General features: G+C 40.3%; 1 protein-coding gene across 1 annotated transcript in view; it reads left to right on the top strand.

The window, feature by feature from the left end:
• The window catches only part of LOC307259003 (ephrin type-A receptor 6-like), a gene marked incomplete at both ends in the record, with an annotated part of 157,188 nt that overhangs the window by 132,701 nt on the left and 16,987 nt on the right, over nt 1–7,500 (top strand). The window lies entirely within an intron of this gene.

The raw sequence follows: 7,500 nt of genomic DNA, 5'->3' as shown, positions 1-7,500 counted from the left end.
CTGTGTTCTGCATTGCTTCACACAAAATAATATTGATTATATATTATATATATTTCTCCTCTTCCTCAATAGTTATCATTTGCTCACAAATGCGACAGCTTCCACTGCACTGTAAACGCTGACTTGTGGCTTCTTAAATCAACTTTCAGAGGCCGATCACTCGTTCTCCCATGTTTGCCTAATGGGCGGGTGTATGCATAGTTTAATGATTTGGAAGATCAGTGGGGCCTTTTCCAAAGCAAAACATTTGACTGGTCATGGCAGGAAAATACATGCTGCAGTTGAAACTATTAAAGATTCCTCCCATCGATTTAAGCGTGACTGTGAGCCTCCATTATTGATAATAGGAATTACGTACTTTCTCAAAGCCCTGTTAAAATGTCTGCAGTGAAAAAGGTCTATTTGGTTGGTGCAACAAATTCAGGGACCTTCCAGTCTCTACGAAACTGTATACGCTTCACACTCCTTGGCTTACAAGTAAGTGTACATTCTGTTCTCCAGGGAATGGGCAGAACCTTGTACCGCAAGTTTGTCTATTATTACTGGTCCCTATTATTGTAAATAAACTAAATCCATAATAGATGGCATTGTTGGCATCTCTCTGCCAACAATGCTGTTGGTTCAAATGTTTAAAATATATATATTGTATGTCCATAGTGTTTTTCACATGACCCCAAGGACATTTTGAAGATTGGATTTTGGTTTACTGAACACTGCAAACAACTACCAAAGGCCTAGAAGCCAATTTTGTATTACTGAGTTGTAGCCTTGATAGAGATGAGTTGCTTTGAGAAATTGGCAAACAGCTGAGTATGAAACTCCTGTCAGTCCAGCAGGCACATTTTAAATCATGCCGGTCTTCTGTAAAATATGTTTTGATGAGACCATTTCTACTGCCAGTGAGAAAAAGTATTGAGATTATATCTGCAAAGCGAGCATAATTGCTGTGGAAGAAATCTGATGTTAATACTTGTATCGATTAAACATGCACTTCAGCATGTCTGAAGTTTTGGTTGGCCTGCTGTGCATGAACTCAGACATTGCATCCATTGTGGGAGGATTGCTCCAAAGATATGACTATTGTGGTTGATTGCACATTCTTCTGAATTGACCAGAGTTCACATGATTTACAAAGGTCACATTTGCATTAATGAGCACATTCACAGGTAATGGTAGTGCGTTTCACAGGACTATTGTGCTGTGAAGGAGAACCTTGAAATATCCTTTATTCTACAGAATCTAAATGTCAGCTAAAGTGATTTTACATTATAAAAACTATTATATATACTGAAGGAATTTTCCAGTATGACTGTACAACTAAACTGTTACATTGCAATATTGATCCATATACTATTTGCTGGAAACTTTTAATGAGAGCCCAAATCAGAATTGTCAAGTTTCAAATAATATTTTGAAGTATTTGAAGTATCTTAACATCAGTGAGTTTGACCAAGGCTGGGAACTTGACCTTTAAAGTCCTGCAAACTCATTTACTAGGCCGACCGCTTCTGTCCGAATAGCTGACTCTTTTCTCTGAAAATATCCGATTTCTGTTGATCCACGATGGCCTTAATATGTCGTTGTACTACACAGCCTCACCACCACGTTGCCTCAGTTCTTTATTAACTTCAGTCAGTTCAGACAATGTGTGTTATCAAAATGCATCTATTGAGCTCTCACAGCACAAACATGAACATACATAATGTGTTCCCTCCGTCTATCTGAAGCCTGGATCTAAGGACCATTATCTGAACTGCAGCTTTAATAAGCACTTGAATATTAGGTTGTTGTTTTTTTCGGCATTGAACCGTGCTGTTTGCCAGAGAATGTTTCACACAAGTGAGCGGTGAACTTGACAGATATCAGATCAGTTCTTATCACAGACATTGCTACTATTTATTTAAAAACTCAGCAGGTGCCCGTTGCTGAAGCGCAAGCCCCTTCAGGCTTTTTTCTCTCTGTGTGTTTTTTCGACTTCATCAAATTTTTTTCACATCTGCGAACCCTCCTGCCCTGTGTAGGAGGGCCCTCTCACTCTTTCAGTTTTCATAAAAGGTCCAAATGTGCTCGAGAGGAGAGAAGAGAGAAAAAGATGAGAGCTTTCAGTCACACGGCTTCTCTCATAGACGCAAGGTTGTCCGACTGAAGTGAGGATATAAGAGGTTCCCGCCTGCTTGTGTGGGCAGTTTTTTTTGTAACACCTGGCTGCCCTGAAAGCTTCCCTAAATGTTACGTCTCTGTTTGCCTCTGCTCATGCTAAAATTGACGCGTGAAAACTTTCTGACGAGGGCAAAGCTGTCACGGATTCGGCTTATGCCAAAGAGTTTTTTTTACTGTACAGTTTGTGTCCTCTTTATCCTTGAATTGCCTGTCAGTCTCTCCAACTCTTGTCTTCTTGTTTCCTTTTAATCCTTCTTTTCTTCCATGCCCTGTGTAGCCTCTGCAGCAGAGAGAGGGTTGTGTAGAAAGGGAGAGGGGATGGGTGGGGGGGGGGGAGGTGACTGTGTGTGGTTTGCTATGGTTTGAATTACACTGATGCTTTTGATTGAGGCTCTGGGCAGGGTTGTTTTTCACTTAGGTGTATGTGCATAGGGTTAGTGGGTGTGTGAAGTGCTCGTGAATATGTACTGTAACAATGCTAAACAGGACGGAAAGCAGTGGGAGAAGCTGAGGTCTTTGTGTGTGATAGCTTTCTTCGTGTGTGTTTGTGTGTGTGTCTGTGTGGTTGTGTGTGTCTGTTTGTGTGCACACCCCGCCTTTTTCCAACATGAAAGCCTGTGAGACAGAGGGATAGGAGGATAAAGGGGATCAGAGGATGGGACTGGAAACGGCTGATAAAGGCACATGCCACCACCATCTCTTTAATGAACAGCTTGACCCCATCAGCGGAGGTCAACAGTAGCTTTCCAAATCCCCTCCCTCCTCTGTGCTCTGTCTGCCAGTGTTACCCTGCTGCCACCTTATCTGCTCTGTCTATCAGTGTCCGGGATAACCACAGACTTCACTTAGCCCTCCCGATCCCCCAATCCACCCAACCTGTGGCTCTCTGCCCCTCTGACACCTGCTCTAATCTGGCAACCCGGATTATGCTAAATCTTTCAAAGAGGAAGAGGCTCACATTTGATCACATGAACCCACCCAACACACTCTCTCGTCCAAGCCGGACACTCACAAACACACACTTTCTCGGCTGGCACAGTGTCAGGCATTATGGCTCCTGTATTGCTGTATTATCCCCATCATTTAGCCTCTTTATTTGCATATAACGAAACACCCGGCTAATCTGGAGAGTTTTGTTGTTGTAGTATGTTTTGGAAGCATTAATGTCACATTTGAAATGGAGGAATTTATTCTTTAAGGAAATTATAAATTCTCATGTCAAGTGGTTGCTGATCAAAGTCTTGAACTTGAAGAGGAGACATTAAAAACTCAGCTCCTGAAATGTGAAACCTCTTGCTATATGTATGGGGTCAATGGATAAAATATGTGTAAAGTGAAATATGTATAATTATTTTCCCCTGGCACTGCGGTTCCCGTCAGCTCTGCGCAATGAATTTCAGACAGCAATGGGTAAGAGATAAGATAACCCTCTGTTTGCAAAATGCCCAGCACAAAACAGCACCCAGACAAATTCAGTAAGTAACTGGTGAGCACCTCATAGCACTTGGCATCCAAAGAGCCAGATATGTCCCGTTTAAGGGGTTACTGGAGAACCAAACTGAGTCAAAAGGAGAGTGAACACTGAACTTTTTTAATTCACTGTCTTTCTGATGTCCAGATAAGATGGTTATCAGAGTTTTGTTATGGTACAATGGGTGCACTGAGAGAAAAAAAAGAGGTCTTCCCTTTTCTAAAGCACACGTGGAAGTGTAGTACTCCAAAACGCGTATCTTCCTTCCAAAACAAAACAAGAAAACTTGTACAAATGATCCATTTATATAATAGATTGTGTTTCAACAATGCTGTGCAGATGGTCCTTTAGTATTTTGAGGTGATTTGCTCGTTCATCATCGTTTTTCAGGGAAAAGGTCAAACTGGGAATCGCAATATGTGACATTTAGTACTACAGTAAAGGTGTTTCCAGTTAGGCGGTTTACTCTTTGTACGGAATATAAGATAAATACCTCTTCAAGAAAGATGTAATTCCGCCCACACACTGAATATGTCAGTGATCCTGTTTGTGTATACTGTGTGTAGTTTAGTTTGTGCCCCATTGTCAGCCTTCTTGGTTCAGTAAGTTTATTGGTGATACTATGATACTACATCTCCTTGAGCACTTACTGGACTTATTGTTTAAGTGTATCCCTTTGATTTTTTCTTACTATATCCTGTGAGGAAACGGTAGATTTCAGCCCTGTGAGTCCACGGAATCTTTCGCCTCCGTGAGAATGGTGAATGATTTCCTCACTGCAATCAGGTGTGTGTGCACTGATTGGCTGATTGAACCCAGGTGTGAAGAGATTATATATGCCCTGAGACCCCAGTGCTCTGTGCTGCTCATTGTCTCACCTTAAGAGGTAGTGAGAGGTTGGATCCTAGTGCCCTCTGAGTTTAAGAGAAAATAATTGTTGAAGTGTTTGTCTGTTCGTTCAGCTGCTTGGCAGTGATGGTTTTGTTCTCACTTTAGTTTGGTATTTTAAATACTTTTTGCTTTCTCCCCCTCCCCTTCTTCGCTTTAGCGATTCAGTGGTTATCCCTCTGGGGATAACTTTTAGAAACCCCTTGGTCCGCACCTGTGATTATTTGAATAAACACCCACTTACAATATGTCTAACACTGCTAAATTCTACATATAATGCCCTCACATTAGCAGACAGACCTTTCGAAGCACACGGGTAAACACACAGAGATATTAAAGGAAATGTCCTGTTTCACCTTCTTAAGAGAACTGTAATGAATGTAGCACTAAATCAGCGCAGAAAATCAATTTGATATACCAGAGAGTACTCTGAATGAGCCACTCTTAAGATGGATGAAATAAATTTTCATCCTGCTACTTGTCAGCTCTAAAATGCAGACAGCGAAATTACTATCCCAAAAAAAAAACACTTTTAATAGGTCAAAATAAGGAAATAAGTCACAACATTTGAGTCTTGTCATTTTTTTAAGTATATCCTCGGGCGTTGTGGGAACAGCAGGTAGAAGAGTTCTGCGCTCATCTTAATAAATGATGAAGTATGGAAACATTTATTAAGGTATCAACTCGTGGTGAGGAGTGGGAGCGAGCGTCTCCCCTCGCTCATGGTCATTAATTAAGCCCTTGAACGGAAAAAAAAACAAACAAGTTTTTAAAATTCATCAGCGCTACAGGCCTGCGAGAGAGAAAAACTCCCAGCAGCACCTATCTGCCTCGGTATCATTATTTTTCCACCTCAGTGCTCCTCTCTAGCCGTGCCATCTCCACCAGGTATCAAATATGTTGTGAGCGCTGCTGCAGGTCCACACGCAAAGCCGAATATTTGTGTAACAGGGTGACTAAGTTTGAATGACAAAAAAGCTTAAAAAAAATACTTAGACGCTGAGATTATCTACATTTAAAAATCAAATAAAGCATATACTTCTTCTAACCTTTATTGACCTTGAACCATGCCATACTTTTATGTTTTCAATTAATCATAGATGTTGGTGAGATTTGAAAGCATCATTGCATTTGGTTGCAGTGGAATTAAAAACTTTGATGCAGTTAACCTTTGACCATAGTTTTTCACTTTAATCAATACTTTTAATTGCCGAAACTTCCCCATAGCGGTGGCAGGTCATAATAACATGGGTACATTTTAGGATGATCATATGGGTATTTAGGCTCTGTCTGTTTATGTGTTAGAACGTGTTGGTATTTTACTGATAATGTCCCATATGTGTCAATGAGTGGTGATACTACCCATTTACTTTACATTTACTTTAAAGTAAAGTATTTCTCTTAATTGACTTCTTCCCTGCATTGTGAGACCCATTTTATTTATGCTTCTGTGTTGTATGTTGCTGTTTTTGGATGCGACTCTGACAGGGTTCTTTCTGTTTTTTCTTGAAGTAGCCTAACTAGATTCTATTAGGATGAATTCTTCTGGGGTATTTTGCTGATGCCGTCTTCTAATCTTTCAGCTTTTCAGACTTTCTTGGCAGTGACTTTTTATCAGTCGTTAGCTGTCTCTCCCTGGACCCTCCGTGCCCAGATAAACTCTCACATTAACACACACACACACACACACACACACACACACACATATACAAGACGATGAGTGTTTTTTTGCATTAGCGGATTCTTCCCTTCCTTAGCGTGGTGTTGAGAAAAGACATGTTATTCTCTCTGTGAAAGAGTCTCTTGGTTTTAGTTTCATTGTGATGGTGTGTATGTTTTTGCACACGTCACCTCCATCATTCATTCATTGATATATCCAGTTGATATCTCCTCTCTCCCAAAGCCAGACTCTTTCTGTCTGCCAAGAGTTTTCTGGAAACAATACATTCCAATGATCAATCCTCCTTGCTTTTATCGTTCTGCTAAATCTATATTATTTCTTATTTATAAGCAGTTTTGTCTCATTTCTCTGCCGTTGCATCCTGTTTAGTGTAGGATGTTAAATATTTTATGAGCTGGTTATATTGGTCTGTGTTTCTATGAAAGTGTCACAGATTGGAACTTAAATAGACTTATTAGCCAATGAGATATGACGCTAACCCGTTCTCCTTCTGCCATCGCCGTCTGGTTTGTTCTCACTCCCTCCCGTCGTTTTTCTCACACGTCCCCTTTTAGCAGACCTCCCATGTGTAGCTCCCATGTGAGCTTTCTATCATGATTATTATTACATCCGATAGATCACGGAACTGTCCATGTCAATGTTGGGTGCAATCATTTCTTAAAACTGCCGCGTTTTTTAAGTTGTTAAAACACCACATTCCATCTGCACCTGTGTGGTTCTGCATATGTTACTCTCTGTGACACAAAGGTGTAAAGGAAAACACACAAACAAGAGGTGTTGTTATTTTTTTTTTGCTGTCATTACTGCAGAAACGCACACACCTCACACAATGGTGACTGTATTTATTTTTAAAACTTTCCCATAGAACTTTATGAACCATGTTATCACTATGTCAGGCTGTTAACACAAGATGCTCTAATATGGCAAATTCTTTATGTAACGGGATAGTGGTTGTCTTACTAAAACCAAACATTTGAAATGAATATTGTGTTTACAGACGATCCCCTCCACTATTCATAAATCTGACTGTTAAATACGTCGACCTGTGGTTATAGGGTAACTAGTTGCCTATCATTAATTATTGATTAATTGTTAATCACACATTACTTGGTTAATCACATAAATGACTTGGTCCACTGACTAGGTACTGTGGGAAGGGACTAAACAAACGTCTCCTAGTCCAAGAAGCTACCATATTGTTTGAAGCAAGACACATTCTTCTTCTTAGAAATTAAAAGCTGAAATTATAAGCAGTCAAACACATCCTCCCTTAATTTAGCACAAGCTTGAGTTTAAATGA

The sequence above is a fragment of the Ammodytes marinus genome, assembly GCF_949987685.1.
Source record: "Ammodytes marinus genome assembly, chromosome: 12".
NCBI lineage: Eukaryota > Metazoa > Chordata > Actinopteri > Uranoscopiformes > Ammodytidae > Ammodytes > Ammodytes marinus.
Note: the sequence above shows the minus strand (reverse complement) of the source record. Positions and strands in the feature narration are given on the sequence as shown.